The sequence below is a fragment of the Andrena cerasifolii genome, chromosome 5 (genome assembly GCF_050908995.1).
Source record: "Andrena cerasifolii isolate SP2316 chromosome 5, iyAndCera1_principal, whole genome shotgun sequence".
In the NCBI taxonomy this organism is placed as follows: Eukaryota; Metazoa; Arthropoda; class Insecta; order Hymenoptera; family Andrenidae; genus Andrena; species Andrena cerasifolii.
Window position 1 is genome coordinate 2,343,388 of NC_135122.1, and position 11,510 is coordinate 2,354,897.

An 11,510-nucleotide genomic window follows, 5' to 3' on the forward strand; every position below is an offset into this window, starting at 1 on the left:
TTGAAAAATAAATAAATAAATAAATGTAAAAAATATTAAATTATACGTCAATAGAAAGGAATAATTTTTTCCTACTTTTTGGCGCAAATTTTATTCCAATATCTTAAAAAAAAAAACCCAAAAGGCGGCAAATTTAAATCCGGCCCACGGTGCGCCGTTGCACTATTGCAGGGGTGTCGAACTAGCGGCTCGCGAGCCGCAGTGGCTGCTTCTCCTCTTCGCCTGCTCCGTAGAGCCGTAAGAGAACGGCCCCCTCCACACCTACTTCACTCCGATGAATTTCCCCTCCGGGTGCCGCACTCTCTCCCTGCCGGGTCTCGTGCAACGCCTGGAGAAACATAAGTGGGGGAACCGGCTGACCAGGGCCCCGACTCGTGTGCGGCTCTCGGAGTGGGGATGTTCGACACTCCTGCACTAAGGCTGTGTTCCGATATATTGGCCGGTGAGTTTCGTGAGGGGTATTCTCCCACCATACCGCTTGCCTGCTCGATGCTCCTTTTCTCAATGTTCTTACTCTCTCTCGGGCTAGGCCTGCTCATCGCGCGGTGGGGATTCGGTGCCCGTGAGGTATGCCCGCAGTGGCTCCATCTCGCTCTCGCCTTCGCAGAACAAGAGCGAGTCAGAAGTGGTGGGGATAGCGCCAAGCTCCTGACGTGTAGGCCAAACCGAGTTCTTAGCGTAGAAATACATACATCAGAATAGGTGTGCGTTAGCTCCGAAAAAATTCAGGGGCTTTATTGGTCAGAACATTGATTCTTTCTCGATAGCTTCATCTCGTATTGGTCTACGCATAGCTTCGTAACGCACACAACTATTATGTTAAAAATAAGCAAGAGCCACACAGCTTCGTTACAAGCAGAGTCGAGCAGCGTTCCCGTTACCCCACCATACCCATCGGGGGCCCAGAAACTTCGACTGCCAATCCACGATGGTGGTGGCTGATCACCGGCCAATATATATGAAAACGACCTTAGTGGGACCCTGCCTTAATGTTAAGGAACCTCCAGACACTGATAACGGTTGCATGAAACATTGATACATGCTTCAGGATATAGGTTTCATGAAACTGGCATCTTGCCCACCAGTCTGGAGGCCCTTTTAGTGATCTCTTGAAGAAAGGGTAACAGTGCAAACTGAGTTAGTGGCGATAAGAGGGAAGAACCGAATTATGAATTTATGATATTAATTAAACTCATCGGGTTGATTTCTTCTGCGACATACTAGGAACATTTAAAAATCACCTGCGTGGTTTGTGGCGTAGAAATGCATGACCTCTAAAGAAGTATTTTTTCTTTCCATCTTGTCCTGCGTTACTCCTTGTTAATTTTAATTTTAGCTTTAGTTTTAGTTTAGCTTTGTTTTTATTTTATTTATTTTTATTTTGTTTTTATCTTTAGTTTTAGTTATAATTTAAGTTTTAGTTTATATGTAATCCTCCTTTTTTATCATTGTAAACTAAAGGGCACGATACCCGTGAAATAATAATAATAATAATAAACATAATTATTATATTTATTTATAAAACATAATTATTAATCATATTTACTTGCCTTACGATAATAAATATTATTTTTATGCCTAAAGAAGAAAAGTGAGTGAGTGACATTTCTGAAAAGAAAAACGGCCTCCAATTTAAATCTGACAATTTCATTTTTTCGACTTACTTTGGCGGACGAAAGAAAGTTTACAACTTTTAAAATCGCATAACTTTTTTACAGTTGGTCCAAACGACATGAATTTTTTTTAAGTAGCTAAAAGCATTAGTTTGTTAAGTGACGCGTTTCGTCGTTTTGAAAAAATGCAATTGATCGGAATAGCAAAAAAATAGCTGCTTTTTAAACTTTTTTTGTGCGCCTGTAATGAAAATTAAAAAAACCCGTTTGTTAACGTTGCTCTGAGCTATAAACGCGTAAAGATCGCAGAATAAGGTCGAGAATCGCTGATTTCGGTGAATTTCGCGATTTTCGACAGGCTCACAAAAAAAGTTTGCACATAAACGTATTAAAATTTCTGTGTTCATCAAATTAAGTTACTCTGATTACGCAAGCCTCCATTGCACTTCGAAGACGGATGTTAACGCGTGCGGGCGTTATAAATAACTTGCATAAAACAACAAATGTGGAAACACTCTCTGTCATCGTTTAATACTATCGCGCAAGGTTCTTGGGAAATAAAACAAACTTGATATTTTCGGAAGGAAACACTTGCTGACTTCCACGTGGCCAAGCCGCGAAAGAACGATATTTGCGAACTTTGCGTACGCTTGTAACGCGAAACTGCCATTCATCCCATATCCAACGCTTTCGGACCATCTCGTGCCAATGGGAGTAGCAGGCATTGGCTTCACACTTCACGTCGCGACGTACACTAACGTTCGAAAGTTTGGACGCACGAGTTATTTAGTAAGACGTTTACTACGGAATGTAGTAAGTAAGGGGTCCTCGAACCCTCGTCGCCCATAAAAACTGAATTCCACGCACAATTTGCAGTTGGAACACAGTCAGTTTGTAAAATAAATTGTACGAGTGTTTACTGCTTCGCAAACGCGTCTTCAAAATCACCAATGGGCAAAATTTGGCGTTCTGTAACCCGGACGATTCAATCGGAGTTAAAATTCCTTTAGTAAGGACTATCCACACTTAGTCATTAATTTTCTTGAACTAAAAGTAGTAAGTGCGGAAGAAATTTTTGTAAGACGAAATTTGAATCTACAGCAGTCCTATGTATTTTCTGTAACAATAAACGGGGATCCTACAAAAAGCACATAAATATAGATAGTTCTTGCCAAAGGAATTTTGTTTCTAACCAGTTCAGTTATAAAACGCCCTCCCTCCCCCCACCCTCTCCAGGCTTCGTTATTAGTTTATGTAATTTTTCTAAGTGTTTTTAATAGTTATTCCACAGTTGCTGGCACAAATGCTTTGTTATGTTTCGATACCGATTCCTGGTATCGTGCTTTAGTTCAGCCTGTAACAATTTGGTGATTAAGGTCCAGTTATTATGGTAACCAAATCAGTGGTGACAGAACTATTTCCGCCTCTTTCTCGCTTATCTTACTCCTGCAAGAGCTGGAAACACATTTTGGACGATTGCTTTGTCGCGAGGCAAAATCGTTTTGAGTTAGCGGTAATCTGAATGTAGCATTGCCTTTTCTTCAAGTGTCTTCAATATCCTTTATTATACAACGTTCTAATCGGCTATCCAGTGTTCTTGTTGATTAGCCTATTATAATCATTTCATCTTATTTCGTGGTTCAAAAGTATTTACTAAGCTGCAAATTGCCTATTCAATCCTGTCGGTTTGAATCTTTGTTTTAATAGAATTGTTGTCCACCTGGTTTAATTTTACTCGAATTCGAGAAAATTACTGAGGTTCTTAACTTTATGATATTATTCATTAGTTTCGGCAAACTGGGTGGTTGCCGTGGTCTCATAATTAGAGTGCGCTGCACAGTGCAAAAACACTGTCCAACAAAATTGAACTTTTTTTCTGTTCTCTAACATTCCGTAGATCGTTTATCGCTATCACCCTTAGTTTTCGAGAAATTCGATTTTGAAAAAAATGCAAATTTTCAACTTTGAACATGTTTTGTGTTGAAATAATAATAGTTATTCGGTTGCATGGTCTATCAAATTAATCTATGAACCCTCGCGAACAAAACGATATAAGTTATGATTGAATTATAAGCATTTAAATATGTTTAAACAACGATCAAAGGGAAAAGGACACCCGAAATGCACCCATTTTTGAAGATATCTTTCAATTTATTTCCAAAACTAAGGGTGTAGGAGAAAATCTGACTACTCCACGCGATGCAGCAGAAAATTTTCTTTCGGAAACCACCAACAGAAGTGGTAAGTCACGTTTTGTGTTCAATACAGAAGCGAAATAGTTTGGTAAAACCTGCGGCGCCGACAGTGGTAGTCAACGGCGGCGCGCGATCCACTGCCGCTCAGCGTAACACAATCGCTTAACGCGCGTGACTACCACTGTCGACGCCGCACGTTTTGCCAAACTATTTCGCTTCTGTGTTGAAAACAAAACGTGACTTATCACTTCTGTTGATGCTTTCCGATGGTAAAATGTCTGCTAAATCGCGTGGAATAGTCAGATTCTCTCCTACACCCTTAGTTTTGGAAATAAATTGAAAGATATCTTCAAAAATGGGTGCATTTCGGGTGTCCTTTTTCCCTTTATTCGTTGTTTAAATATATTTAAATGTTCATAATCCAATATTAACTTATATCGTTGTATTCGGGAGGGTTTATAGAATATTTGACGCAACAAGCAACCGAATAACTATTACTGTTTCGATACAAAAGATGTTCAAAGTTGAAAATTTGCAGTTTTTTTTCAAAATCGAATTTCTCAAAAACTGAGGGTGATGGCGACAAACGGTTTGCGGATTCGTTTCCAGCGCATAAAAATCTATAAGAAACAGCTATTGAATCTTACAGACAAAAATGGCTGTTGGACAGTGTAATTTATTCTTTTTTGTAATTTTGCAATTTCCTGCAGTTTGCCTGCAGCCATTAATAAATTACAGTACTTAGGGACTTCAGTTTTTGCATTGTTGATTTTCTCCCTCTGTAAAGTGTCTTGTTTATAGCGAAAATTATTTAAATATCTGCTAAAGGGAGCAAGCATGCTCGAAAGTGGTACATATCTAGAGGTTGACGTGACACTAAGGCCAATTAGCACGATCTAGTTGTGCATGAATCAAGATCGTTAGTGCTGAAGGTTCGAAAGTAAGCTGATTCGTGCCTGGTTTAGGTTTAAATCAGCGATATCCGAGGAATTTATTTATCTATAGTAGAGTAGGTTAAGGGATTATACCTAGTCAGGCGGCCGAAAAGAGGCGAATATTTGTGAATTTTTTTTGAAGAAGCGGAAGCGTATAATTTTACAAAACTTTTTGCGTTTAAAAGAGCAACATTTAAAGAACATTTGGTAATATTTTCGTCGAAAAATATTTAAGTTTATAATAAAATAACAAGCGACATTCAAGAAGCATTTTTAAAAATTTGGTTTTGCGGTGAGCACTGCCATTTGGAACCAGATTATCTAAAATCAAAACACAAAAAAGATTTCGTTAGTATATTAATGTATCCTCAGGTTGACGGAGAGAATTTTCCGAAATATTAAGTTAAAACAAAATGGCCGCTATTTAAAGTTGAAATCCTGATTTTTTTCAGCAAAAATCACGCGAAAATGGATGTCGCTTGTTATTTTATTATAAACGTAAATATTTTTCTACGAAAAAATTACCAAATATTCTTTAAATGTTGCTCTTTTAAGCGCAAAAAGTTCTGTAAAAATATACGCTTCCGCTTCTTCAAAAAAAATTCACAAATATTCGCCTCTTTTCGACCGCCTGACTAGGCATAACCCCTTAAGGTGCGATCAGGATTATTAGTTATTAACTATCGATCGTGTAGTTTCTGCACGGGAGGACGTCAGTTTCGAAATATTATTCGATGCCTTATTGTTTATTCGAAAGCAGATTTTTTTACATTAAATGACGCTTTAATACATCCACTTCCGTTACTTGGATATTTTTTGTATAATTACTATTAAACATGACGGAAAGATGTATTGTGTGCCGTATTACAAAAGTAAAAATATTATTTGTCTTTTTTATCAGTTTGTACAATATCTTCCTATGAGCAAGCTAAGGATGTCCTTTAAAAATTAGTTATTAGCTTCTGAAATTCCCTATACAAATCAGTTACGCTTTTATGTATGCTTCGTTTACATACGCACAAGTGTTTGTCAAAGTAATAAAATATAGGCCAATTCAGACTTCCGTGTCAAAAATTTGGGGCGTTGTAGAGAATGATACAATAAACACATTTCCGTAGAACCATTTTCCCATATGATGTCATGTAACACAATTGCAGGCCTTTCAAAATTAGGTTCCCAAGTTCTCAAATGCTTGTCCATACGCAAGTCTTTACTCATCTACTGCCTACGTGTACATATGCGCACTGCTTCAACTTCCCCGTTATCCTTTATCTGTTGCGCAGCTGTTCCGATAAAAAAACTAGGGATGGGCAACAGATTGGAATTTTACAGTTTAAAGCATTGTAATTATTATACACAGTTTAAGCAACGTGCGTCCGTAGACAGCAGATGAGCAGAGGATTGTCTGTTGCCAGAAGTTCCAAAATCAAATTTTCAAAGGCCACTAACTTCAAAATGGAAATTGGAAAAAGTGCTTATTTTGCCATCCTCTATAACACCCTGTACTTATGATACGAAGTTCTGATTCGCACTCTTCGAATAAGCTATTATTTAATATTGGTTTTGTTGAAAACTTTTTGCGACATTACCCAAATTCACTCTAAGGGGGTGTAATTGACCGCCGAAAATCCGGTTATTTTCCGATTTTCTGTTATAACTCGTGAACTGTGAAATAATTTTTTCACCAAATGATAGATCTAATTAAAAGAAGTAACTTTTGTATTGAAACTTTTTCCTATCTCTTACAGATTGCGAGTTACAAAATAATATCGGAAAATAGTCGAATTTTCAGGGGTTAATTCCACCCGCTTAGAGTGAATTTCGGCAGCAACCAAAAATTGCATTATAATCAGGAGGAAATCCCCTATATATTCACAAAGTTTCAGAATTTTTTTAATTTTCGGGTTCGGGATCTTCCCTTGTAAGTATCCTTCATAGATATATAACGTCATTGTATTTCCGAATAGCACCGAGGAGGAACAGAGTTACCCGATTTGCCTGTATCACCATCCCCTTACCGCGAACCTTGCAACCCCCCTCAGCACACGCTCCGTCTATATATGTCTATGACCGTGTTGTAGGGAGCGCTGTCTTCCCCTCCCGAAAGCGAAGAGTGAGGGTCAGCCCTGTGATGCCAGATCGAGGACGGGTTCCCTCGAGAATTTCCCCCACCTCGCGCACACTACGCCGGAGCTGCGTGTCCGTGAGTCAGCTCCGAAGCGCCGAGCTCACGGACACGCTGCTCCGGCGTAGTGTGCGCGAGGTGGGGGAAATACTCGAGGGAACCCGTCCCCGATCTGGCATCACAGGGTCAGCCACGATAGTGATCCTCTAGGGAGTGATCGGAACAACGTGTATAGTCGCTAATTGGTTGCTGTAAAAAAGAAAGAGACAGAAATACTGACGGAAAGAGAGAGAGAAATACTGGTAGAAAGATAGATATGTTTATTTCCGGTTTTGCTCCAAGATGGCTGCGGTTATACCGATCACTCCCACTGATATATATATATATACTATGGATTGGAGATGCTTGAAGCGATTTGAAGGATTTTTGACATGATGCGCCACCATCGTTCGACCGATGTACTATACTTCCCTTCGCCCCGCGATCACCCGCGGTGCTCCACACTTTACCTCACTTTGCCACGCCAACCGACGCCAACTGCCGCTGATGCGAGTAGATACGAAGTGTTTATTGACAAAAGTAGCTAAATTGTGCAGTGTATAGTGGTTAAGCAAGTAAATCTTCAAAATGGGCAAATGCAATGAAACATTGTTTATATAGAATTATTAAAGATTTAACAAAAATTAAGATTTCTTATTTCATAGATTTCTTTCCTACAATCTCTTACCAATGATGATGCGAGTGTGACCTAATATTCATGAATTTTGGGTGAATACAACTGACTTGGACTTAGGTGGATTCCCAAGGTAACGTCTCGAAGAGTCAGATATATTTATATGTATTGTAAGATTAATAAATTTATTTTAGTATTATTGTGAATTCAATTTCATCTAATGAGAAATGCATACCTACGTCTCCTTTATTCATAACAATAAAGCAAACGACAAAACTGTTTACAAGTATTTTAAATTCACGTTTTGCGAACTTCATTAGTCATTACTTCAGTTGGTTTTATATTACATTTATATATTTATTTCACTATTTTCATGAATTTCATTTGCTCTGATTAACTTTTTTGAATTTTAACCATCATACAAGCAATTCGCATTATATGATTATACTACATTATGTACATAATATAATAATACCTATATTATATTTCACTATTCATTTAGTCTGTTATAAGCCACATTTTTCAAACTTCGCGCTATTTCCTTTAATACATCGGTCGAACGGTGGAGGCGCTAGCATCTAAAATCACCTTCAATTCGCTTCAACCGCTATACGGCCGGCTTATGGGAATCTCGTATCCATAGTATATATATATCAGTGATCACTCCCTAGAGGATCACAGCCCCACGCACTCTCTCGGCCAGGGGGTGGAAACTTCAGCAAAACTTTTGGATCCGTATTTTCACGCCCTCTAAGCTATGAAAGATTCTATTCGAACTAAAATTCAATATGGCGGCTCATGCCGGGAAAATTAAATACGCTCAGAATCTGCGTACTGTAATATGTAGGGGCGAATGGATAATGGCGGCAATAAGTGTAAGAAAACCAAGATATAAGGTGCAATATTTCTTGAAAATTATTTTTTTGTAAACTTAAAGAAAAATACAATGAATCAATTTTAAATTCGCGATAGGAGTTTTAATATTGCGTTTCAAACATTCTAAACTTCTGTTCTTTAATTTCACAATCATTCGGGATGCTTAATGTATCGAATACGAGTTACATTTCTGAAGTTGAACTCTTTCGTGTGAGTTCTTTCAAATCTTCTCTCTTAACAGTAATTACGTTCGAGTCATTAGATTCTCATAATAAACAATGACAATCATTGTTGGTACTACTTTGTCACTATGCTCGCTACTTTTGCTTGCTCGTTGCATGTGCTAAATATAAAGACGCGCTAGTGGCAATATTACGAGAAATCAAAAATGCCACTCTTACCACCTGATATCTCGACCTCACATGGTCCCTTTATAAAATAATAGTAAAATAATAAATGACTGCTGCCAAAGTGGCTGCTATATGAACTTAAATTTCTTTCTCCCTTGCATTAAAATAACTTTAAGCCACTAAACCTAAAATTTTATACATCGCGGAAGAACTTGCACAGGTGCTTAGTTTTAACTAGCTAGCCATAGTCATAGTTTCATTAAGTTTTAGTTTAAGAACTTCAGTCATAAGACTTTTTCCAAATTTTCAAAAATGCATTAGTCGAATATGGACCAGAAATATTTCGTAGAAGTGGGTCACTTTCGTAGGTACCTCCGCGTTGGTGTGCCTGGACTTGGTAACGTTTTCCAATGCATTGCGTCGTGCAAAGCATTATCAAGCTAAAGCCTACGATCTAGTTTGAGGGTCCAGATCGAGCCAAACTTACATTCAGTGAGTTTGGTTCGGTCTAGATATCTAATCAGAATTTTATTCTCTTTCAGGTATGTATTTCTTCGATGGTTTTACGTGACTCTTTCCCTGTCATGCATCTTATCGATGTTTCCATTCTCTCGTCTCCTTTATGTATCTCTACGATGGATTTTCATGATTTATTCTATTTCATGCATTTCTTCGATGGTTTTGCATGATTTATTTCATTTCGTTGATTTCTTCGATGGTTTTGAACTCTGTACGTCCTTGACGACGTATTCCACGTTACATCATGAAAGCATGTCTTCCACAAAAATAATGTTGGTGTTTATATAAATTGTTATGTTAAATAAATCTGTTTTGCGTTAAATAAATCTGAATAGGACAGCAAGGTTAAAAGGCGTATGTGTCCTTGTATGTATATATGCATCTTGTTTTGTTGTGATCCTTCTTTCTCGGTCGTTGCACGGAATACGTTTATAAAATGATTTTTAAATTGTTACGCTAACAGAATCATTTGTAAATCGCGGGTTTCGAATGACCTAATTTTACACTTCTTTAATTCTAATTCCTACCACACGTAACGTTACAATCTGTTTCGAGGCTTCATCGGTAACGTTGCATGCGACACAAAAATGGTAAGGGGGTTCTAGGGCCCCCCAAACCGGTGACAGAAAAATGCATTGGTTGATAGGTCTTTTTTTTTTTTTTTTTTTTTTCGTGGAGAAATCCCTAACGGATACCCCTAACCCTCGGGGGAGGGTCAGGGGATATGTGGGGCTTGCACCCACTAAAACTCCACGGTGGTCGTCCTCGGATGCGGAGTAGCGCGCCTGAGGAGGAGGACTTGATGCGGGAGCAAGCTAGCGATTCGTCCGCTTGCCCCCCCTCACGCGCATGGTGTTGATGCATACTCCGCACCGTTTCCCCGAAGACTCGGGGACTTCCCTGGGGTGGTTGATAGGTCTATCCTATACCTCGTCTGTGGTTGTGGAGTTACCGACAAGTGTGACAGTTATCGCCTGCATGTATTTCAGCGGAAAATTTTCCAAAAAAAAAAAAAAAAAAACGCATACCTGAGAACAGAGAAACTTGAATTAAACGGTACAAGTATGAAATGTTGCGAATGCTACGTTACGAAGGGTACGGCGTTCAGTTTTGAGTGGTAAAGCCGCAGAGTGCAGGAAAGCAGAGTGAGTGTGGCGCATGCGTGTCCCTGTGTTGCGCTGTATCTTCAAAGTATGGATGTGGGTTGAGGTTGCTTCTGTAAGATAAAGCTGATAGTAGCGGTAGTGGGGTCATAAAAGGGGCGGCCCCGTTCTAGTGGGGGGAGCGTGCAGGTATACTGCCTGAGGAGGCGGACTGAGATGGGTTAATTACAATTTAGTTATTGTAGTGGTGAGGATATATTTGCGAGCTTGGCTTTCCAAGTGGCGAGGCCATTCGGAATGAGAGACAATGAGGGGTATAACGTACTTACATTAGTTGGAACGGAACATCATGGGAAAAGGTGTTTTAACCCGATATGGAATTTTGTTAATGTCGTACGATGCTGTGTTACGAGTCAATGGGTTTATGTGGTCCGTGGCGTGATAGTTGGCCGTGATAATTTTTTTTAAATGAAAGAAAATGACACGGAAACTTGCGCTTTCAGGTACACTCCAACAAACAAGTACATCTTAAAGCATCAAATATTCAATGAATTGACAAAATAAAATAAAAAGTAGTAACGAATTCAACTGAATGTGCGATAAAAATACACCACTGTCATTTCTGACTAGTTCTCATCCCAGAAAAAAGCTTTATTAACATCTTGGAAATTGATTAGCTTTTGGGTAAGATTGTCACTGAAATTCACCCTTAAGTCTAAAACAAATTCCTTGTAAATTACACCACGGGCAAAACAAAATGCAATTAGGGTTTCTTTCTCTTTTTTATTCCAAAAATTAAAGTTGACCTTAAAGGGGAAGGCATAATGATATAAAAGATGGCTTTTTGAACGAGCTCAAACAAAAGTGCGTAGAGTTGGGTAGGGATTACAGTATTTCTTCGTTAAGGGCTCGGTTTGGTGTACACGATACGGGCTTTTCGCTATCCCCACCACTTCTGTCTCACTGTTGTCCGGCGAAGGCGAGAGCAAGATGAAACTAGAGCGATCGAGAGGCACTGGAAGCGAGCATCAACGACCTGTTGATGTTTTGTCTCGCTCCATCTTTCGGACGCCTGACACTCTGTCCTTTGCATGCGCGACGGGCGTGCGCGATGGTCGCAA